We start from the raw sequence: 24,757 nt of genomic DNA, 5'->3' as shown, positions 1-24,757 counted from the left end.
GGGGAGGGGGGAGTCTTGGAGGAAGGAGGGCTGGAGGAGGTAGCTCATTGGTAATATGACTGCCCTGGCAACAGAGATGGTATTCCAGAGACACACTGAAAAAAATGATCTCAAAAAATAAAAGTTTCCCTAGGAATCTTGGGGGCAGGATCTGCAGCTCTCCTGACAGCCAGAGGGGGTGCTGCTTCGCAGATTTTACCCAGTTCTGACAACTTATAGGAGCATCCTGCAGTAGAGACTGAGTCTACGATGGACGATGGAAGGGACCACACCTTGACCGGTACTACTTAACTATGCATCCCCCTACCCTCAGTTCAAGCCTCAGACCAGTGACTCTGAAGATGGACTAAGAAGGAGACCACTCCTCACCAGTCCCTTCCCAGCACATCCACAAGGACTAATTTCACTAGAGCTGGTTCCTTTAATTGGCATACTGGGGATGGATGGCAGAGCCTAGCTTACTGGGGCTGCCAAAGCCCAAGCTTTTTTCTTTTTTAATATTTATTCATTTATTATGCATTCAATATCTGCCTACACGTGTGCCTGCAGGCCAGAGAGGGCACCAGATCTCATTACAGATGGTTGTGAGCCACCATATGGTTGCTGGGAATTGAACTCAAGACCCTTGGAAGAGCAGGCAATGCTCTTAACCACTGAGCCATCTCTCCAGCCCCCCCCCCCAAGCTTTTTTTTAAAAATCCTATTAACAGTAGGGCAGTTACCTAGCATGCACAAGGACCCAGATTCTAACCATCTCTAGCATGTACATGAGTATGTGTGTGCATGCACACACACACACACACACACACACAGAAGAAATATAGAGAGAAATAAAGAGAAAAAGCAAATAAATAACTTCAAGAATTAATTTTCTAAACTGTTAATGTTCTTTTATGGAGCAGCCAGAAGCAGGGATTTGTCACTCACTGAATTAACAAAGACCACAAGCTGAGCAACCCTAGGGGAGCTGAGCTGAAGAGCAGGGGTTTGGTTTAAGTTTGTGAAAGCTGCTATGGAAACTGTTGGGTACCTGCGTTTGATGGAGAAGGCGGCAGGCAGTGAGGGAAGGCACGGGAGCCGCACATTTACAGGGAAAAGATGTTAGTGTGCAGAAAGACAAGCCTGAGGATTGGTTCTGAGAGCAAGCTCAGGAGGCAGGAAGGAAGACGAGCGGAGGCTGTCCACGCACAGGAGGACTTCTGGTCGGGGCGCCTCCTGCATTCTGCACATTGCGTCACTTAAAACTGGGTTCTCTCTTCTACTCTGTGAACTCTTGGGATCAAACTCAAGACCTCAGGCTTGGTGGCAAGTGCCTTTACCCGGTGAGCCATCTTGCTGTTCCCATTACACCACTTGGGAAGGTGGTCCCTCCTTTCTTGCACACCAAGTGTACATTTGTGAGGATTATACAATGCTGTGTGGTAAGGCCAGACCCCTGGCTTTGACGGAGAAAGATTTCAATATGAAAACCAACTTCTCCATTTTTTTTATTACAAAGCAAAAATATTTATTGTTTTTAGGGTCTTCCTATGTAGCTCTGGCTGGTTTGATACCAGATAGCCCAGACTGTGCTCAAGTTCACGTTGATCCTCCTGTCTTACTCTCCCAAATGCTGAGATGGCAGGTGAACCACCAAGCCTGACTGAAATGTCCACACTTAAGTAGGAACTGCAGGAAGATTGAAGCATGCTTCAGAGTGCAGTGTGATGCTCGGCACAGGAAATGTGCCCTACAGATGTATCTAGAATAAACAGAAGCCTGTGACAGCATGGTGCCTTCAAAAGCCGTGACAGATGAAGTGTATCTACAATACGGGGCATGTGTGTCTTAAGTCTGAATGCAAATGGGTTCCCACAAGCATATGTGTTTGAATACTTGGTCCCCAGCTGGTGGCACTGTTTGGGGAAGTTGTGGAAACTTTTAGATGGAGATCTAACAGGCAGAGACAGGGCCATATGAGTAAAGAAAGAGGGCCATAGCCAGTTCTAGTTTCACCCAGAGTTCTCTGCTTCCTGATCCACAAGACGTGAGTGGCAGGGCTGCCAATGTGACTCCACGGATAAAGTGCTTGCCATGCAAGAGGGAGGCCTGGAATTCAGATTCCCAGAACCCATAGAAGTACAGGGCCAGCATGGTGACCCACCTGCAGTTCTAGTGCCCAGGAGGATCCTCAGAGTAAATTGACTGGAATTAACAAGTCCAAGGTTCAAGTTAGAGGCCTTGTTTCAAAATAGGGAGGTAGAGAGTGTGGACAAGAAGGATGCTTGCCATCAATATCTGGCCTCCGTGTACATATGGATACATGTGCACCTACATACTTGTGTGCCTGCATACATGTGAACATATACACAGCATGTGCATGCACATGCACACACACACAAAACCGAAAACCAAAAACTGTGAAGAGCCCCTCTGGCCACCAAGCTTTTCCTGCCTCGCTAGGCTGTGACCCTCTCAAACTCTGAGGTGATGGTAGCCTTCCTCTCCTCCTGTACGTTGCTTCTGTCAGGCACTGTAGTGCAGCAATGGGGAAGGTAAAGGATAAACATACTAACCAAATGTGCTTTTGAATGAGAGGTGAGATGGCCAATGCCTTTCCGTTTTGTTCGTTACACACATCACAAACCCTGAGTGTCTACAGTGCAAAACCTTCCAGGCTTCCCATCATTCTCACAGTAAAAAGTAAGACTGCACTCCATATCCTGCGTCCTTCACTGACATCCACAGCCACAGCCGCACTGCTTCTCTCTGTGCACTGAGCGCAAGAGGCTTTGTCCGCTTAGGACATGCTCCCCTGCTGCTGGCCTATCTACCTTCATATGGTTCTATGTATTTCACTCTTTACTCTCAATTCATCTCCTGTTACCCTAGACAAGTTCAGCTCCTCCACTGTGTTCTGCCACCAAACACTATTTTCCATCTAATAACTCCGTTAGCCCACAGTATGCTTACTTTAAAATGTAGTTTATTGCACATTTGTCCAAATTCTGTGGCAACAAATACTTTGTATCTGTGGCTCCCAGAACAAAACTGAGGGCGATTAGTCAGCAGGTCAGAGAGCTACTGTAATGTTGTGGCCTCAGTCAGCTCACCACTGAGCAATGGAGCCTTTGACCTTAGATTTGCACATCACCATCTGCCAGATAAACACAGATCCATGCTATCACATGCTGTTGGGATGTAGACTCAGAGTTGATTAGCTCCTGCACCAGTGGTCAATAAGGTTGAGAGAGAACCTAGAGGAAAAAACAAGGACCAGAGCCTTCAGCCACACCTTCATTTCCTTTAAGTACAAATACCAGGAAGGTTCCAGGAGCCCTGAGCGGCAGCCTGGATGACTTGCTGTGCACGGTTTCATGCTGGGCATGCAGACTTGGGAGAAAACACAGAGCATTAGGAGTAAAAGGAGGGGTGGACAAAGGACAGACAGCTCTGGTCCATACACCCTCAGGTCTTAACATCCAGGGAGCTGTAAAGTTCAGGGTTTCTCTGGGATTCACTTGTAACCAAGCTTAACACTCCTTAAGCGTCCAGACTTACTCCACCATCAATTAGAGAGCATTCCAGCAGACGTGGCTATAATTCAGTCTTATTCTCACCCGCCCCATCAGACTTGATGGCTCTCTCCTCTAAGGACATCTTCCCATGTCTGGGAAACAAGTTTTCATTGACCAAGGGAAGCCATATAACCCAAGAGATTCGTGCGGGGTGGGGGTGGGGGGCGCACTGTGAGTATGGTTAGGAAGCCTAGGCTGCACGCGCTCTTAGGAACATCACAGCTGAGTCCGAATTAGCAGCAGATGTCATGTCTGAGGAACTCCAAAGAGAACAGGAGCCCCAAAGCAGCCTCAGACTCTCAGAATCCCTACTGGGAAATTCAGGACCTCCCTATCCCTGCTCCACCACAGGGCTAGTATTCACCCCTCCTCCAGGTCCAGCCTGCACTGAGCTGGGACTCACTCACTGCAGTAGTACAGGAAATGGGCTAGATAACCAAAGCCCTCGATTTTGACCCTTAGGTGGGAAGAGGAGGATGGCTCTGTCTCCACTCCTGTTCTACACTGTCATCTCCAAAGGAAATCAGGGCTGAAGCAGATGTGACAATAACATTCTTCTTTATCCGCTCCAAAAAGTAGCAGGAGAGGCATGGTGTCGGAAGGGGTTTGTCTGAATTCCAAACCTATGCTCCCCCTTCCCATGGGGCAAAGGAGTTGGCCCTAGTCCATAACGTGCTTTAGGCCTCGGGGAAAGGTTCTGGGTATCCATGCATTCTTATCCCTATTCTCTTCCCACACAGCCAGCGAAGTCACAAGATCAGGAGGAGCAGCCTAGCTTCCCCCTTGGCTCTCCCCCACCCCACTGCCTTCTTTTGCTCTATTAACTACTTCTTTTACCGGGGGGACTTGGCTGGAGGAGGTGAGGCAGGTAGGAACACCGGGGTCTTGGCTGGAGGAGATGAGGTAGGTAGGAACACCGGGGTCTTGGCTGGAGGAGGTGAGGAAGGTAGGAACACCGGGGGTCTTGGCTGGAGGAGGTGAGGCAGGTAGGAACACTGGCTTCTGGTCTGGCTCTCACAGCAAGGCCACAGACCCCTTACTGTTTTCAGGAACAGCTGTCACAGATGCTGTTCACGTGAGAAGTACCCGGTGCTGCAGTCCCCTTACAGGGTCCCCACACAGCCCCCGCATGTGAAGTCCCATGTTTCTGAAGCGACCAAAACGTGGACGCAGGTAGAGACCAACACCTTCATGAGTGCCCAGCCTTCAGTCTTCCCTGGGCTCACTTTCCAAACACAACATGAGGCTGAATTTGGTTCGCTTTTGTGTTTTTAAGACTTCTTAAAAATTTAGGACTCTGGACTGACAGCTGGGGAATCCTGCATGGAACCAGACAGACTCTCTGAATGTGGGTGACAGTTATGTGGCTTGATCTGTTGCCAGGGGGGAGGGGGAAGGGCAGCCTGGGTGCATGAACTGGCTTTTTGGAGCCCATTCCCTTTGGTGGTATACCTTGCTCAGCCTTGATACAGGGAGGAGGGGCTTGCTCCTGCCTCAACTTAGTATTCCAGACTTAGTTGACTTTCCAAGGGAAGCCTTACCTCTTCTAAAGAGTGGAGGGAGTAGAAAGGGGGGGGGGAGGGAAGAGGAAGGGGGAACTGGGGTTGGTATGCAAAAATGAAAAAAAATTTAAATAAATAGATTACTATCTCCTTCATGAGAAAGATGCACCCTATAACCTCTTGGATAAGACTTCTCCAGGTTCCTTGTCCACAAGTGCCTGATCTTTGATTGATCAAAAACGTGAACACACACTCCAACATGAACTCTGGGGGAGAAAGTCTGGCCTTGGCTTATGGACTTGACTTTGCTGTTTCCCTCCGGGGACTGGGAAGATGGGAAATGGGAGCAAGGACAGGGTGACAAAGCGTAGAAAATGAGTGACACGACCTCAGTCCCCTCACAATTTCAGGCTCTGCTGCCCTAGTTCCCAAGATGTGGATGTGTTTGAGACTGACTTCCAAAGCAATGTCCAGGCCAGACATGGCGGTGTACTCCTCAGGAGACTGAGCCAAGACCAGCCTGGGCTACACGGCCAGCCTGAGCTACACAGCAAGGCCCTATCTCAAGGAAATAAGATGGGGATGGGACTCCCAGGTATTTAGTGCTCAGGATACTGTGTCTACTTGGCTGGTCGGGCACCTGGCAATCTACTCTGCAACCTGCATTCTTGTGTTTCATGCCTATATTAACACAGGCTTTTACATCTGAAATCCTAACAACTAATTCAAGTGCTGGAGAGGCTAGGAGCTCGTTTTGTTGCTGGAGGGCCTGATTCAGTTCCCAGAACCCCACATCGTGGTTTGCAGCAGCCTGTGATTACAGGTCTGAGGGATCCAATACCTTCTTCTGACCCCCTAGAGCACCAAGGGGTGCTCAAAGTACACACACACACACACACACACACACACACACACACAGCGCGACACAGACACACACACACAGACACACACGCACAGACGCACATAGACACACACACACGCAAAACACACATTCACAGAAAATTAATTCACAGGAAATGAATCTTATAATTAAAAAAAGAACAGCTCAAGCTTTCCACAAAGTATTGACAATTATTAAATGCTGACATGTTGATTATGGAAATAAAACATGGCAGAGTTGAACACCCCATCCTGCATTTTTCCCAAACCCTTACCCCAAGTTCTCTCCCCAAGGGAAGCCAGTCCCATGAATTTGACAGGAACATTTTTGGATCATAAAGCATTTTTACCATATTCTATATTAATGCTGTATGGTCCTCACAAATGCTATGCTGGTTAGCTTCACCTCCTATACTTGATGTTCCTTTAGATCACAGGGGGGCAAGGAGCTGGCTAGTATTGCCTATTGCCTGGGTACATCTCTAGGGAGCGAGCTGTTTTTCACATTGTAAATGTGCTCTGCTCAAACCTAGCCATTGTGTTGACGAAACTCTCCTATATATGACAACTTTGGCACACCCATGAGAGTTTTTCTAAATTTCTTCTATTGAGGTCTTGAAAGCTATCTAGGTTGTAAAACCTCCAGTCTTTAGGTGAATCCCTCCAGGCCAGCTGACACCTGAGCCCCTGTTTAGCCAAGAGGGAAGGCAGGAAGATGACACCCAAAGCCCCCAAATCACACCCAGTCACAAGAAGGCAAGGGCAGGGTCAGTCACTTTATGGCAGGGCAGAGTCCGGTGACTTGGGTCTTTTTTAAAGAGATGCCATCATTGCGGACAGGTGAGCGGAGCCCTGAGGGTAAAGAATCTGCAATCAGAAGGATCTCTGCAACTCTGCAGCCATCAGATGGAACAAAGAGCATGTCTGTGAGACCTTCTTAGAAACACTTTTGCATGAGTGTGTGGAGGAGGTGATGCTCAGACTGCAGCTGTCTGCCCATCTCTCCGACACCCTGCGGAACAGGCTGTCTGGTCAGGTCGCCATTTCTAGCCCTGTGCTTCAGAGTGCGAAGGACAGGTGTTCTCTGTGAGGAGCCACACAACGGACGGGTGCTAGGCTGGGCATTTGGGAACCTGAGCTTATTCGGGTTCTGCCTCATGCCACCTCTGCAGCCCGCATTTCACTTTCTGGCCTCTGCTCACTGTGGTTCCTGGCTGACAGGGACCAGCAGTCACAGGAAGAAGCCATTCTGCTCCACTCATCAGGCCCACATTACCGCATACCTCACCTGCGCCCAACAACGGACCACAGATAGACTCACTCCCATCCAGTAGAAGAATCATTATCAGTCAGGATCTCCGTTTCCTTGCCTGTCAGACAACCACAGCTGATAGCAACTCCAGCCATCACCCCCAACAAAGGAAACTGTATAGCTATATGTTGACCAAAATTAAGGAAGGAAAGCACTGGCAGACGTGATGGCAGAAACTGTGAATTGACAGGCTTTAGGACAAAGGCCCCGGGGGCATGCATCTGAGAGAGTTCTGGCCTGGGTTATGTGCCCGTTACAATTTCCTGGGCTAGGATCCCTGACAATGTGAGAAGGAAAAAGTGAGCTAAGCACCAGTGTTGTCCGTCTCCCCTGCTGTCTGCAGATGCAATGCGACAGCTGTCTCAGGCTGCGGCTGCCATGGTTTGCCCTTCACACAGCCCGGGGAGCCACCTTCTCCCTCTTTCCCACCCGGATACGCAACCCAATTGCCCCATCCCATAAGGAGCAAGAAAGAAGGTGGATTGCTTCATGAGGCCTCACTGAACCCTCCAACTGGGAGCCAAAATAAGCCCTTTCTCCCTTTCCAGAGTTTCTTTTGCCAAGGAACTTTGCCACAACAATGGGAATGGAAACCAATAGAGTAACTGCCAACCAGACCTTCTGAAATTGAGAGGGAGTGTGGAAAGATGCAAGAACTCCACGCTCTTATGTCTTGCAGTCAGAATAGTGAGACCCGCCAGGCACTGAGGAAATGGCTCAGTGGATAAGGCATTTGCTGTGTGAGTGTGGGGACCAGAGTTTGGTCTCTAGGAGCTACATAAAAACATGCCTTCACCTGTAAACACAGCATGGAGTCAGGAATCAGCAGCCTAGCTAGACCAGCTGGCTCCAGTTTCACTGAGAAACCCTTTGCCAATAAACTAAGTAGACATCAATAGAGAAAGACACCCAGTATCAGCCGTTGGCCTCTACAAGCATGCACCCCCCACATGCATGTGTCAGCACACACACATGCACAGACTCTTCAGAAGCCTGTGTATTTCCCAGTTGCTACAGATGAATTCACAGCATCTTCCAGGCAGAAATGCTTCTGCCTCCAGTAGGAAGTTTGCTCAATCTTGCAGACTCATGGCAGTAATCTGAAGCATCTGCCAGCTGTACCACATTGGAGGACAGGCTCCAGGCATGTCACTGAAAGAGGTCTTTCGGGGGCTAAGAGGCATGTGCCCAGGGCTAATTGAGCGCCTTTTGATGATCTGCCCTCCACCTATTTTGCTCTGCCTGATCCAGCTTTTCCTACCCAGAATTCCTCCCAATGTTTCAGCTCCTTGTCCTTGACCCCTTTTTCATTTGCTTGGGGGTGGGGTGGGCTGGGGATAGGGAGCAAGGCTAGGAAAGAGGTGAGCCCAGTTTGCAAGCTTCAGATGCCTGGAGGGTTCCCTGTGCAGAGCTCAATGCACACTTTCTGAGTGAATAGATGAATGAAAAAAGAGGCAAGAACGGAGGAGGAAGGGGTGGGGAGCGTGGGAGGTGAGAGGCAAGGCTGAGGGTGCCGAGGTGCTAATGGGGAGCAGGCTGTTGGTGGGTTGAGAGCAAGGGCCCACACAGCTCTCAATTAAGTGAGCTTGGATACAGAGACAAGGCAGAAAGTGAAAGGGTAATCACTGGCAGGCTGAGTCACTCCATCGCACAATCAGAAGCAATTCTGCTTCTCACGGCTCTGGAGGAACCAAAAGCCATTCTGCCTGGCAGTCTTTTGTGCAGGTTGGCAGCATTCTGCTGCCAGCTGAGCCTTCCTCCATACCGGTGGGCAGCTTGTGTCTCGGTGGCAGCTGATTGACATCTCTCCTTGGGAATATGATTGCAATCCCAACCTCCCCAATTCAAACACAAAGCCCTATTACATGCAAAGCTCAGGCAAATTCACCCCATTGCCACCAGTGTAACCGCTCTACAAAAGCAAGCCAAAGGCATTCTGGTTCACATGCACGGCTCTGGGTGCCTAGGTGCCAATGCCTGGCAGGCTGGGCAGACGGACCAAAGAACAGAGATTCTGATCTTAGAGAACAGAATGTGTGAGAACAAGAAAGGTTTGACAACTGGCTGGATGCTACCCTACCTTATGTGGACAGACACAAATGATTTTGAGGCAAAGTTCAGGTTGGTAAGAATCTGAAGAATCAGTGATGGAACAACAGTGGGCTTGGAGAAGGGGTATTGACACACTGTTAGCACCATGACATTCCTGGCTCTGGGCACTAGAGCTGGCATTTGGTCTGCATTTGGCCAATCAGATGTCCCTAGGTCTCCATCTAGGCTGGATATGTCTCATGTTCCCTGAATCCTGAAGGTTAATGACTCTGAGGAGCGCTTCTGTGTTCTCAAAATTCTGACTTTCCAGACACTGTTTTCCAGTTCACAAGGAGATCGTCTCTACTGACCTACCCATCCCATTCCATCCCCAAAGCCAGAGACAAGGCGCTCCTTTCTAATGGCATCCCTTGGACATCACAGAGGCAACCCCTCCCCAACCTGGGCCTGAGCCCCATTGGCAGACAGGACTAAGAGGCTGCGGGAGTTGGCAGGCACAGAAAGAATTGGCCCCAGGTCACAGACGAAATGACGGATGGAGAAATAGGTTTGTTTGTTTGTTTTTCTGAGATTGGGTCTTTCTTTTTTTCTAAGATAGGGTCTTCCTGGGTGTGGTGGCACACACAGCACTGGAGAGGAGAGGCAGATGGGGACACAGAAAGTTCCAAGCAGCCAAGGTTACAAAAGTGAGATTGTGTCTCCCAGGTAAAGAAAGAAAGGCAGTGCCTCATGTGGCTCAGACTGGCCTTAACTCACTAGACAGCTGAGGATGACATTCAGTGTCTGATCCTCCTGCTTCTAAACCCCATGTGCTGGGATTATAGGTTCTCCCTATCACACCTCCTTTACGTGGTGCTAAGAACGGAACCCAGGACATCCAGCCATCTAGACAAGCACTCTGCCCGCTGAGCTATATCATCAGCTCTGGAAGAACTTTGAAGCATTTCAGCATTCCACACTAAGAAGCCATGGCAAGGACTATCTGGACCATCAGGAAGCCTACAGGTAGCAGTGTATTCAGCACCATAAGCCTGCTTCCTGTTTATGTCTGTCTTTAACGTCGAGAGAAAGGGTTGGGTAGGAACAGTGTTCCATGAAGAAAGGCACCATTTAAAAAATACTCGGATCAGACTCAAGATGAGATCACATGCCCAGCCTGCACCCCAGCAACCTGAGACAGGTTCCAATGTCACCGGCAGTACCCGAGGCTGGAGAGGGTCAGGTAGAGACTTGTAACTTGTAACAAGAGATGAAACAGAAAAGGTAGAAATCTCTTTGCCACTTACAAGATCCTGAGGAGAGAAACTCCTACGGTGGGCAGGTGTGGGAGAGGAATGGAGGAAATGAAATAAGAGCAGTGAGAGCTGCCTTAAAAGGTTCCGTTTCTCCCTGCTTCGTCCTTCATCACTACACTATGCAGGCTCCTTCTTCGTACCTGCTATGGTGTGTGTGCGTGTGTGTGCGTGTGTGTGTGTATGTGAGTGTGTGTGTGTGTGTGTTGGTATGTTGGGGATATATGGTGAGTGGGTATGACATTTATGTGGTATGCTTGCCACGTGTGTGTTCATGTTGTGTTGTGCCAGGCGGAAGTGGCTGGGTGTTCTGGAGTGGGGAACGCAAGAAAGTTAACTGGTGGACTACATCTTGTAGGAAGCATTGTGAAGCCCTGGCAGAGAGCTTAGCTCAGACTCCTGCACTGGGGCTTATTAAGTTTTGGCTGCGTCCTCAAGGCAGGTGACATTAATCAGCGTGTGTACCCGAGTGTGTTATACCCTGTGCTCCATAGCATGGCCCACTCCTGGTGTCTCTACTTGACTTGAAAACCTCTCTCTGCACCATCTGATGTACCTGAGGGAATGTCACCTCCATCCTGCCTTCTCCCCTCACCCTTCCTCTAGGACTCACCTCTGCCTACATCCCAGGACCTCTGTGCACTTCCAGCCCCAGTAATGCTGCCACATGCCATCACGACTTCTCAGTGACTTTCCGCATGCTCATCTTTCTGCGGGAATGACCCTCCCAGGCAGGTGTGGCGAAGGTGGAGAGGTCCCTTTCCCTCACCATTGCCTGGCTTGGCTGTGTCTGAAGAGAGCACGGCCTGTCCAGTGTGACATCAAATCCCAGATCACACGCCCCCATTGTCTGGGGGCTGGAAAGGGTGGACCAACTGGTGCACAGAGGCTGCTGCCAGGATGCTCAGAGCTGAGGCCTCTGATGCCCACTGACACTGGAGACCCATTGCTCAGGTGTTTTCTTTGCACCTCTATCTCTTTGTGGGTCACAGCCTGAGCAGCTCATTGGGAGTAGGCATCTTGTCTTACTTTCCTCAGGAAATTAGTTAAGTATGTGAATTTGAGTTATCTGTGCCTTTAATTATATCTCATCTGAATAATTAACTCCATCAGAACAACAGACAAAAGCTGGGATGCATGGTAACCTTACCATGTAGATCACAGATCAGCCATGTTTCTTCCAATAAGGACCAACAATGAGTGAAGATGGCAGAGGAAGTTTAGCATCACCATTTTTTAAATAGACAGGGATTATGTAGCACAGATTGGCCTTGATCTTCCTATACAGCTGAGAATGACCTTGAATTTCTGATACTCTTGTTCCTACCTCTTGAGTGCTGGAATTATAGAATTATATGTCACCATGCCTGGGTTAAACAATACTGAATATTAAATCCAGGACTTCACGCATGCAAAGCAAGCACTCCTATCAACTGAACCGCATCCTCAGCCCCACATTTAACGTTCTGTCCACTACAAGAACTCGGGAGGCAACCCGGAAGTTAGGTGCCACAGCCAAGGCATCAGTTGTTCATGTGCTCCCATGCTTGGTCTTATGTCATCTGTTCCTACAAAGACCCTGTGCAGGCATTACTCACAGCATTCGACACAGGGTTTCTTGAGGCCAAGGCTCACTCTTCCTGGACACAGCCTCCTCATGGGGCAGCCAAGCCAAGAACAAGGCTGAGTCTGGCTCAATGTGACTGGTAGGGCAGGCACTACTGACTTCCACCTTCTAGAACCTGTATCATAGCAACTTTTGAAGGGCTCCAGATGTGTCCTGGGAGGAACTAACTGCCTGGAACACCGCATTGTCACAGCATTCCAAATGTGTGGTAGCCACCAGGACCCTATCACGACAGCAGGGAACAGGACAGAGTACTCCTTTACAGAGAAGTTAGATGAGAAAATGGCAGGGTTGTTTTGCCTGAAGTCCCCATACAAGACCATTCTTCCCTCCCAGCTCGCCTCCCATTATCCCAGCTATATCCATTATGTCGCTGCCTTTGAACCATAGTACAAGGAGTCACTGCTGCTACCAGGATGGACTGGACATCTGGGGTCATTTGTAACTACGTTTTCACAAAATCTTGACTGTTGACAATTGTTTTGACCACTGTCCCTTGCATGCAGTTATATATCCTCCTACAGCTTTGCAGGCCACAGTTCAAGACCCTGTGTCCTATGGTGTTTTTCCTCTTTCTTCCCTTTCTATCTCTCTGTGAGCCTACCAGAGTTCTCTACATTCTTCCCGTGCCTACTGGGGTTGTTCAGATGGCACAGGGAAGATGACTGTGTGTTTGGAAGGCACATACCCTTTCTCTGCTCCCTTTTTTCTCCTTTATAATCTAAGACTTTGATGTGTAGCCCCAACTAGCCTTTCTCCCCTAATCCTCCGACCTCAGCCTCCTGAATCCTAGAATAATAAGGCATGCACCAGCATGTCAAACTCTCTGTATTCCTTCTTATAAGAGCAGCCATGGATCACAGCCCAGTGAGGCTTCTCTTTTCTCCCATCTTCGCTGTCAGATAGCAAGCACTTTTATCCAATGCTCTATTCTTAACATGTAGCACAGTTCCTGGCCTAGGATTGAGTATTTAGAAATAGACTCCATGAGTCAGGGTTTCTCTGTGTAGACCCGGTTGCCCGGGAACTTGCTTTGTAGACCTGGCTGGCCTTGAACTCACAGAGATCCACCTGTGTACTGGGATTAAAGATGTGCACCACCATGCCTAGTTTACAATGTTTTCATAAAAAGGAAAGAAGGAAGGAAGGGAAGGAGGGAGGGAAGAAGGGAGGGAAGGAAGGTAGAAGGGAGAGAGAAATAAGGTTCAATGTGGTAGTGTACACCTTTGATCCCAACACTCAGGAGGCAGAAGCAGGTGGATCTCTGTGAGTTTGAGGCCAGCCTGATTTACATACTGAGTTTCAAGACAGTCAGGGCTACTTAGAGAAAAGAACAAACAAACAAACAAAAATCACCAAATGTTTTCATCCTTAACCCCCAGGCTAAGGGAGACCTTGGGGTGAATGTATTCAGTGGCTCTAGCACAGCTGGGACAAACCTGGCCTCAGGATGCACTAGGTGAGTTTCCTGGTTGTTTTCATGTTGCTGAGACAACAGTTGACAAAGCTCCTTGGAAGGAAGTCCATCATGACAAAGAAAACATTTATGCCAGGAAACACAGAAAGGGTAATGCCAGTGTTTGGCTGACTTTCTCCTCATATCCAGCCCAGAGGGTGGTACTATTCCCATGCAAGGTGTGTCTTCTTCCTTCTGGAAATCTCCTCACAGACACACAAAAAGGTGTGCCCTGCCATCTCCTGGGTGATGGCCCCTGAGGCTGACAGTGAAGCTGACATCACAGGAGGCAGAACAGACACAGACCTTGGTGGTACCCTAGGCTACCCTCCAGTCAGGCTGTGGCTGTGGAAGGCGTCTCTAGACTTATGTTAGACCTTCCTGCTGTAGATTCACTGACTGACATAACCCCTACAGGTGTAGGTATAGTCATGGGTTTGTGTGGATGCCAAGTTGTGTTTCAGAAGGATCTAGTATGGACCTAGCATACTGCTGTCCTAATTTGCCTGGCATCTTGGGATTCCTGGAGATAAGACCCTGAGCCTGTTTGTAGGCAACACAGAGTATTGTATTGAGAGGATAAGTGATTCATGAAACTGGGGGCAGGGGGACTTAGGTGTACACGAAGGGATACACCATCCCATCCTTCTGTCTCACGCAGAAGCCTCCCTGCAGACATCAAAGGGTGGGGCAGAGGAACGGAAGAGAACCTGAGTAGGTGGGAGAAGTCTAAAGAGTGGGAGGGAAGGGAGAAAGGGATTCCTCTGAGTGAAAGGAAGACTGGAGAGATAGGTTGAGGAGAGGAGCAGGAAAACAGGTGAAAGATGGAAAGAGCTGGTTGGGTGCGGACAAATAGCCGGAGAGCGAGGGGCTAGTGTGGGGCTCAGAAGAAGGAGCTGGTTGTGATGAAGATGAAGTGACCCAGAGGACCAGGAAGGGTGATAGTGCAGGGCCGAAGCAGAGGTGTAAGCTGAGTGTGAGAACGGCATCACAGCACCCTGCTGCTGGAAACTGATGGATTTCTTTGTGTATATGTCACAATGCTGGATGAACTGTGACCAGAATGAGAAGTCAGGGCTAGGAAGCAAGGTGTGGTGTTGAGGCCATTGTAGAAGTAATCCTAGAGACTGCAGAAAGAAAAGTAGCTTCCAGGGACTGGAACATACATATTCTAATGGTAACAGAAGTGTACACAGGCAGCACATATACAGACAGGTATAGCCACCTACCTACTCCTCACTACAAACACCTCCAAAGACCAAGAGAAGACATACATAAGGCTTTCCTATTATCAAGAAATTACACAGCCAGGAGTGCTGGTACATGCTTGTAGTTAGTACTCAGGAGGCTAAGGCAGGAGCATTGTGAGTTCAAAGACAACCTGAGATAGAGCAAGATCCGTCTCAAAAACAAATCACAAAACAACAAAAATAACTTTTGAAAATTAAAAAAACACATCAAGTACAGCACTCAGAAAGACTCTAAGGCAATGTAACTACAGAAAGATGTCACATTCATGTTGATTGCTACAGCATTCACAATAGCCAAGACATGGGACCAGACTATATATTCACTAGATAAGTGGATAAAGAAAATGTGGTATATACATGCAATGGATTTTTACTCGGCTGCACAGAGAACAAAATGACATTTAAAGGAAAGTTGGTGGAATTGAAAATCATCACGTTAAGTGAAAAACAAACATGTTTTCTCTTCTTTGTGGAATCTAGATTTAAATATGTATGACATGACATATATGATATTAAAATATGATACACATATACATGCATGATATTGAAGTACAAGGGGATTATTTGGAGAGAAGAGGGGATGGAGAGGGATAGGAAGGAAGGAAGAAGGTGGACAATTTGAACAGTGCTATGATATATGCATTTGAAAATGTCAGGCTAGGCAGTGGTGGTGCACACCTTTAATCCCAGCACTCAGGAGGCAGAGGCAGACGGACCTCTGTGAATTCAAGGCCAGCCTAGACTACAGAGCAAGTTCCAGGACAGGTTCCAAAGCTACATTGAGAAACCCTGTCTCCAAAACCAAAACAAAACAAAAAAAAAGTGTCACAGAAAAACAAGCAGACCATATTCTTGTATACTAACTAAAACAATAGTAAATTTTGAAAGGTTTTAGAGCCAGAACCTCACTATGTATTTCTAACTGTACTGGAACTCACCATCTAGGCCACCCTAGTCTGCACTCGTAGAGATCTGCCTGATTCTGCCTTCTGAGTACTGGGATTAAAGTCATGTGTCATGACACTAGGGCCTAAATTTTAAAAAAATGTAAAGAAGCCTTTAAAAGAAATGATAGTCAACACACTGATTTTTTGAGGTGGGGCTCTCACTCTTTGGCCCTGGCTGGCACTACATAGAGCAGTGGCCTAGAATTCACTATGTAGAACAGGCTGATCTTGAACTCATAGAGATTCACCTGCCTCTGCCTCTGAGTGCTGTCACCACACCTGGTGTTGTTAAAACCAGCAGCATGAGAAGCATCTACACACATACACACACGTACATACTCATGCAAGCAAAGAGATCAAACCCAGGCTTTTGTATGAAGCAACAAAATTAAAGCTGATCAATGAGAATCCATTCATGGTGGAAAATCAAAACAAAGAAATAAAGTAATCTTAGACTAGACTTGTGTTGGTTGACTCATTAAAAGGTGCAACGGCTCAAGTATTAAAGATGCCTCCAACACTGGATGCCAGAACTTGTTGCAAGAATAAGAGACAGATATTTATCTTTAATGAAAGATATGCTCTAAGAACTTTACCTGTACATCTAAACTCCCAGTCACCCCAGGGTGCAATCTGTCCCCAAAGCATCCTCTCCTATTTCTACCACCACAGAGCAAGAGTCTGAAACAGAGTTTGCCAGCATCCTGGCACCATCCCAGAGCGCTCTCCACGACTATTGCCAACTCCGGCTTGATGCAGTCTGGAAATTCTGGTACTGGAGGAGAGCCGGTAGAAGGCAATGAATGCAGAAAGGCCAGCCAACTGTAAGGACTGGCGACTGCTGGAGTCACCACTGTACCACTGAGCACAGAGCCTGGCACACAGTTGGAGCTCAACAAATGCTCATTGAGCAAATAGATCAACTATTTGCTCAATAGTTGATTGAACTAGAAGTTATATTTGTAAAACACTAACTCAGTCCTTTCAGTTGGGAAGCCTGGCAGCCTCTCAAACCTCTACCCTTCCAGAAATGAGTTCTCACTCACAACGCTCCACAACCGAGCTGTGCTTTGGGCTGAAGTGCATGTTGTCCCCTGCACAGGCGTTTGAACACTTGGTCCCTAACTTATGATGCTGCCTTGATGGTTGTGGAACCCTTGGGCTGGGAGGCCTGGCTGATGCTCTTAGCCCCTACAAGCTGGCCTTTGCAGACCCTAATGCTTAATATTGGTTGACAGGATTTAGAATCACCTAGCAGACAAACGTCTGGGCATGTCCGTGGAGGGGGCTTCCAGATACATTTTTTGTTCGCTTTTTTAAAATATTTATTTATGTATACAATATTCTGTCTGTGTGTATGTCTGCAGGCTAGAAGAGGGCACCAGACCTCATTACAGATGGTTGTGAACCACCATGTGGTTGCCAGGGAATTGAACTCAGGACCTTTGGAAGAGCAGGCAATGTTCTTAACTGCTGAGTCATCTCTCCAGCCCCCTGTTCGTTTGTTTTTCGAGACAGACTTTCTCTGTGTAACAGTCCTAGCTGTCCTGGAACTAGCTCTTGCAGATCAGGCTGGCCTCGAACTCACAGAGATCCGCCTGCCTCTGCCTCCCAAGTACTGGGATTAAAGGTGTGCACCACCACCACCTGGCTATCTAGTTCTTTTTTAACTGAGAAGATCTACCATGAATATAGGTAGTACCACTATGGCCTGGAATCCTGGACTACGTAAAATGGTGAAAGCTAGCTGAGCACCAGCGTCCATTGCTCTCTGCTTCCTAACTGCAGGCCTAAGGTTCCCAGCTGCCTTGAGCCTCTATCACTATAGCAAACTGTACCCTTGAACTGGGAGCCAAAGTAAACCTTTGTTTCCGTTCTAAAGGAGTGTCTTTATTGCATCTGTCAGGTATTTTCTGGTCCAGCAAGAAGAGTCATTAGCCTATGCGTTACACCAGCCTCTGGCTCTGGCCTGATACTCTACCTAATCCACCAGCATAGCAGCTGCCACTTCAAGCTGCTAGCACCGTGTATGGAACTGCTCTAGCTGCCTTGCCCTCCCAGCAATGATGGACGGCTTCCTCGGAAGCCAGGAGCCAAAGTCACGTTCCTGTAAGTTGATCTGTCAGGTACTTTGTCACAGAGTATGTAACACATCTCAGCAGCTGGCTCTTTCCAGTTCTGGTCAGTCCTTCATCTATCATCAAACGTCCCCAGGCCCTCCCGATAACACCTGCAAATACACCTCAGGGGCTTGCTAAGGCTTGGCTCACCTAGAATCTCTTGTACAACTGACATCCAGGGCTGACACCTCTATTCCACTGAAAGCCTAGTCTTCCTGGCTCATGTCACCCCTCTTCCCAGGAAATCTTCTTGCATTTACCTGGCTGGTTTGTCTGATTTTCCTCATTAAACCAGCTATTTCTAAAATGGCTTGCTTTTTTATCCATGTGCCACCCTTTTAAAGCCTTTGGGATCCTTTTAGATTAACCCTAGTTTGTTCGTCTTCATATACCCAGCTAAACTGTCCATGCAAGGTGGGGGTGTGGTGTAGGAGGGGTGTCAGAAAGGTTCAGAGGATGTGTCAGTGGGTTGCTGTTACGACAACAAAATTGTGACTTCAAAAACTGAACATCCTGTTCCTAACTCATCCTACTGAGAGGCAGACAGGAAGGAGATGAAAGAACCTCATAGCATCTCCTGGGGTCAAAAGACTGCTCCCTTAGGCACTGTCCCCCTCAGCTAACCCCGGGTTTCACCAGGGTTTCACCAGAGAAGACGTGGTCACGCTTGCCTCCTGTATTCAGCCTTTCTTTCAGAACTAGCCCTGCTCTCAGAGGAGTCACACAATAAGGCTGTGCTTCTTCCTGCTTCCATCTGCCCAGTCATCTTGCTAATTGGAGGGACTCTGGTTCCCCTGGCAGCCTGGTTCTGCCAGGCAGAAAGGTCCTCTCTGGTTTTCTGGATGTAGTTAGTGTTCCCGCTGGCCCCTCCTTGGGAGTTCACTTGTCATTCAGGCCTCATGAAAGGCTCCCTTACAACTGCTCATTCACTGGAGTTCATTGTCCCTGGCCATTCATCCACATTCATGGGTATAATTCCTCCAGCAGCCACATGCGCAGGGGCGTGTGCACGTGTGTTGAGACCCCACGTCCCCATTAGCACTGAGCACACTTGAAATAAAAGGCAACGTCGCCTGAATGCAGAAGTGCTCCCCCCGCTAACGGGTGGCCAGTCTGCTGTACTCAAGTTATTTCATGAAATACCAGGAAAATGCATGGCTGCTGAGAGCCGAGGAGGAGGAGGAGCAGGGCAATCCTGGCAGCCAGGTTCTTAAAGCACTGTCGGGGACTTGGGTCCAGATACTGCAGCAGGCTCCATCCTTCCTCAAGCAGCCTATTCTGGGGACCTGCTCCACTAAGCGTGACCCACTCGCACTTCCTAGATGCTTCTTCCACTGCCTCCACTGAATCCTGCTTCATTAACTGGCAGTTTCTCTTTCGGTGTTGCTTGTGGGGGTGGTGCTGGGACTCAGGGCCTCATGAGTGCCAGACAAACGCTCTACCGCCGAGCTAGGTCCCCGGCTCTTCATAACACTTTAAAGAGGATGATTGGTAGATGGTTCTTAGAACTACAGGAAGCAAAGCAAAACTAGGTTCGTGAAATAGGAGATCAGAGAAATAGCCAGAAACTGGACCTTGTCATTGTTCATCTCCTACTTGAGCACTGAAGGACGCCTGCTGGCCATAGGTCCGCAGAACCAGCCTTGGTTCTCCCCGATGCTAGGGTTTGACCGTCTCTGCAGAGCGTCAAGGCCTGTTCTAATCCAGCCCTTCACTGAGGGAGCCTTCCATGGTTCCCACTACTATAATGCTTTGTAGACAAAGCTGTCCTACACATATAGCAAGTTTAGAACATCCCCAGATGCTACTTGTACTCATTCACCCCAAGTTGTGACATTTGAAAATATCTCTAAGTAATGCCACATATTCCCTGGGGAGCAGAATCTTCCTCAGTTGAAAGTCATTGATATAACCATCCTGGGTTTTTTTTTTTTTTTTTAAGATTAGATGATATACTAGCATATGTAGGTGTCTCACATAGCAATCTAGTACAACTGATGATCCATATATATTAGTTCATTTAATACTTTGCAAGTTATCCTTCCATGCTCACCATCAGACATAGTCCACAGACCCGGAAGCCATTGGCTTCTTAGCAATGATCTGCCAGGGCTGCCAAAGCCACTTCATAGACTCAAAGATTTCCAGTGTTGGGGAGGAAAAGGACAGACTCCAGTCGCGGTGAAACTTCAGAGCACCTGATGGGAAAGACTTGGCTGGTCAGTGACTATTTCGGGGCCTGCCTGGATCCTGTTCAGCAGACGCTGTTTGATGTTTGCTTGTCCGGTGAGAAACACCAGAGATAGACCCCATGGAGAGGGCAGCTGGTCCTTCACGGGGGTGTTTTGTAGAAGTAGGTTTGAATCCAGACCTGCCATGACAGAGGCCTTGGGGAAGTCTCTAAACTGCTTGGAACCAAAGTTTTTCTTTCTTTTTACATTTGTATGTTTCTCAGCTTTGGGATGCTGAGAAATTACACTGGATATTGTCATGTTCCACATTAACAATGTTTGGTCGATTCTGGACCACACTGTAATAGTGTAAAGATGCGGTAAGCACATCACTGGTGTGGGTTTGCTGACATTGCTATATGAAAAAGCGCACACACAGCTGTGTGTGGTACCTAGCGCTTGTTCGTAAATGACTGTTGCACTTGTTCTGGTGGCTAATCTTCATCGTTAACTTGACAAGGTTAGAAGCACCTAGGAGACACGAGGTGGGAAGACAGGCCTTGAACGTGTGTGGTACTACTCACTCAGTGGGTTGGGCTCTCAGACTGAATAGAAAGGAAAAAGCTAGCTGAGTACCAGCATTTGTCTCTCTCTGCTTCCTGACTGCAGATGCCTGTGGTCAGCTTTCCCACACGCCTAGACCACGCCTCCCTGCCAGAATAAAGTCTCCCTTCCTTAAAGGCTCTTATCGGGTGCTTTGTTATATCAAGGGCTAATAGCTAATACATTGGCTTATGTGTTATACAATACCTTTATCACTACTTTAGAGTAGATATCGACTACCTAGAAAGAAAAAGTTCACTGTAAACAATATGTAGCAGTCTCATACATCTCTTTATTGCAAAAAAAAAAAAAACCCAAAAACCCTGTGGAATGACTGACCTATACTGTTAGGTTTGTATAAATCACTCTGTGATGAACTCACCTATAGACAAATGTCTTGACATGTCCCTGCCAACAGACAATGCCTGACTATAATGTTTTGTAGACAAAGCTGTCCTACACATATAGCAAGTTTAGAACATCCCCAGATGCTACTTGTACTCATTCACCCCAAGTTGTGACATTTGAAAATATCTCTAAGTAATGCCACATATTCCCTGGGGAGCAGAATCTTCCTCAGTTGAAAGTCATTGATATAACCATCCTGGGTTTTTTTTTTTTAAGATTAGATGATATACTAGCATATGTAGGTGTCTCACATAGCAATCTAGTACAACTGATGATCCATATATATTAGTTCATTTAATACTTTGCAAGTTATCCTTCCATGCTCACCATCAGACATAGTCCCAGGGTGGAGTGTCACAGTCCCTAGAGAAGGGCTTTGGAGGGGTATCCAAGCCAAGTGGTTTCACTAGGGGCTTCATTAATCTCAGGATGAAGAACAGTAGACATCTTCAGATGTTTGGGTATGTTTGGAACCGTGTGAAGGAAAGGGGGTTGTAGTTTGCTATGGTCTAGATTTTTGTTATTGGTGCCTTGTTTGCTGAGGTGCTGGACCTAGTATTTAGCATAAGCTAAACACTGGACTATATTCTCAGTACATTTTCACTGTTTTGTTTTTATTTGAGCGGGGGTCTTAATAAGTTTCCCAGGCTTAGTTAGCCTCAGACTCACTTCGCAGCCCAGCAACAACTAGAATTTATGATCCTCTTAATCCAGTCTCCTAGGCAGCTGGGATACATTTAGACCAACACACTCATACTGAAGCCTAATCAGCAATGGGATGAGGGCCTCTGGGAAGTAGTTAGGTCACGTGGGTAGAGCCCTCAAGAATGGGATTAGCATCCTTATAGAAAGAGGCCCCACGAAGCTGCCTTATAGAGACAGTGCAAGAAGAGACACTCCATGAAGAGGAAACTGGACCCTCACCAGGCCCTGAGTCTGCTGGCGCCTTCATCTTCAACTTCTCAGCCCTCAGAAATTGGCAAAATCATATCTGTTGCATAGAAGCCATGGGGTCTATAACAATTTTTTTGTAGTAGCTCAAACAGAGTAAGACATTGCTGAAGACCCAGAGACTGCAGCAACTTAGGAGTGGCCAGTACGCTTCTGTCTAATTCTCTCTCTCCCCTTTTGCTTTCTCAGAGGACAGAGTCCATGTAGATGAGATGACAAGGACAGTGTGGAGAAGTCGCTGAGAGTTTGTTTGCAAGGCTAGGGCAAAGGAGGAAAGATTTAGCCTATGCAGGCTGCAAGTCTAGGCCACGCAGGAGAAGCTGCCTGCCCTGAATGCCCACTATACATCTGGCCTCATGCTGTGCACAGCCTATGTGTCCAGAGCCAGCTCCCTCTGCATGTGCACAGGGCATGTTGGGTCTGGAGCTTGCACTTCCTTAAGGTGGAGAACCACTGGGAACCTTCCAAATCAGCACCGGCTTCTTCTGCAACAAAACCATCCTCTCCCCCATTTTCCTCTTTAAGGCAAGAATTCTGTCACTCGGCCACATCCCATTTGAGAACTTGCTGTGTAGTCTAGGCTGCCCTGAATTCACATTACTGCTGCCTCAACCTCTCAAGTGTTGGAATTACAGAATTATGTCACCACCTCAAGCATTAAGTTCATGCTCTAAAGTGGTATATTTGCATAGAACCTATTCATGATGTCTCCTGTGTTTTAAATCCTATTTGCATTAACTGTAATACCCACTCAGATGTAAATGCTATGTGAATATTGTATTGCCCAGGGAATCATGACTTTTTTTTAAGTCTCTACATACTCAGTACAGACACAACTGTTTTTCCCTACATTTTTTTTTTGATCCAAGGTATTGGTTAAATCAACAGATGTAGAACCTGAAGATAGAGAGGGACCTGAGAGAATCTGAGAGGCTCAATATGTGTGTGTGTGTGTGTGTGTGTGTGTGTGTGTGCGTGTTCATGGATGTACATGAGAGGCAAAGGTCAACCAAGAGTATCATTCCTCAGGTGTTAGTTTTTGTTATTTCATAATGTCTCATCAAACAGGCTAGGCTAGGTGGTCAGTGAGTCTTGGGCATCCTTTTGTCTCTAAATCCCAGTGCTGGGATAACAAACACATACCACCATGACGGACTTGTTGTTTTTTTATAAACATGGATGTTAGAGATTGAACACAGGTTCTCATGCTTACATGGCAAACCCTTTACCAACTGAGCATCCCCCTGGTACCCCAAACTCTCTTTCTTAATTTTTAGAATATATTGTTATAGTCTGCATATGATGTATGGGTGAGGGTGTACATAAGCCACAGCACAAGCAGAGATGTCCAAGGACAACTTCCCAGAGTCGGTTTTCTCCTTCCGCTTTTCTGTGGGTTACAGGGATGGCAAGTGCGCTGACCCACCAAACCATCTCACTAGCCCTCAGCCTGAACAGCGATGATAATGGACTTGACACCAGGCGGCAGGCTGGTCCTTCAATACTAGTCACTAGGTATATGGCTTTGACTGGGTCTGTTCTCTCTAGGGATTCCTTTGTCAATTTCTCTCAAGCAAGCTGACAACCGCTCCCTCAAGTGCCCTTGGTAGATCTACAGCGCTCAGTGACCCAGCCCACTCTGAGGAGGAAGGAAGGGTTATTGGTGAGCACTCAGCCACCACCAATGCAGTCTCCCACTGCGAGGGCAAGGCCATGCCTGAGCCACACGAAAGGGAGCTGACAGATGAAAGGGGCTAAGCTGACAGGATGAGCACAGGCCAAGGCCAAGGCCAGCCACCTCGGGGATCCTTCTAAAGACTCATGAGTGTACATTTGACAGGAGCTCGAACCAAGGCATCTGAGACAGAGTCCAGAAGAGCAGCTGAAGGGGGAGGAATTTGTTGTTTTGGTTTTAATCACAAGATTAGATGACAAAATTAAAAAAATATATACAGTTTTTGCTTTGGGGGGCTGGGTGAGGAACAGAGAACGATGAACTCTGAAGGTATGTTCTGCAGATGTGTGTACGTTACACACTGACTGATCTGTGGACTGCATTCCGGGCACCCAGCCACCTCTGAAGGTCTCTTCTGCACGTATCACATCATCTCTGTCCCCTACTTCAGGACCCCTACAATCTTCTGCCCGGTGAATAGTGACATCTTAGAGGATGGCCTGCTTGCTACCCCACCTCCCACTCTCTGTGCAAAGGTCAAGGTCATTTCAGGCATGGACTTCAACACTCCACCACTATCACCTGCTAACCTCCACAATTCATCTCATCCAGTCTCAGATGAGTCAGTAAGCTGTGGCTGACTTCTGTTTTGAAATAGGGTCTCCATAGGTAAAGTTGGCTAGCCTCAAGCTATCATCCTCCTTCCTCCATCTCATGACTCAGGAGTCAGGGTTACAGGTAAGAACTGGGATGTGTGGCTCTAAAAATGATGTGGGAAAATTATCATTTACTTCCTCATGCCAGACCTTGTTGGCCAAGCCTCTCCATGCCCCAAGTCCCCTTCTTTATCATTCCCTGGTGACCCCACAGACACAAAATGAGGATCAAGGACACAGTACATGTCAAAGGCTTTCTACACTGTAAAGGGCAGAAGTAGTAACCAAGTTCATCTGCA

General features: G+C 47.7%; 1 protein-coding gene across 2 annotated transcripts in view; it reads right to left on the bottom strand.

The window, feature by feature from the left end:
* The window catches only part of Lzts1 (leucine zipper tumor suppressor 1), a 51,348-nt gene that overhangs the window by 11,040 nt on the left and 15,551 nt on the right, over positions 1-24,757 (bottom strand). The window contains exon 1 of one of the 2 annotated variants that reach the window (XM_048442781.3): positions 12,193-12,309. The exons of the other annotated variant lie outside the window; for it this stretch is intronic. The gene's annotated coding sequence lies outside the window, so the exon portion shown is untranslated. Of the gene's footprint in view, positions 1-12,192; positions 12,310-24,757 lie in introns of those variants that run through there. 2 annotated transcript variants of the gene reach the window in all.

The sequence above is a fragment of the Myodes glareolus genome, chromosome 23 (assembly GCF_982192425.1).
Source record: "Myodes glareolus chromosome 23, mMyoGla1.1, whole genome shotgun sequence".
NCBI classification, from domain to species: Eukaryota; Metazoa; Chordata; class Mammalia; order Rodentia; family Cricetidae; genus Myodes; species Myodes glareolus.
The sequence above is the reverse complement of the archived record's forward strand: the minus strand, read 5'-3'. Positions and strand labels throughout refer to the sequence as shown.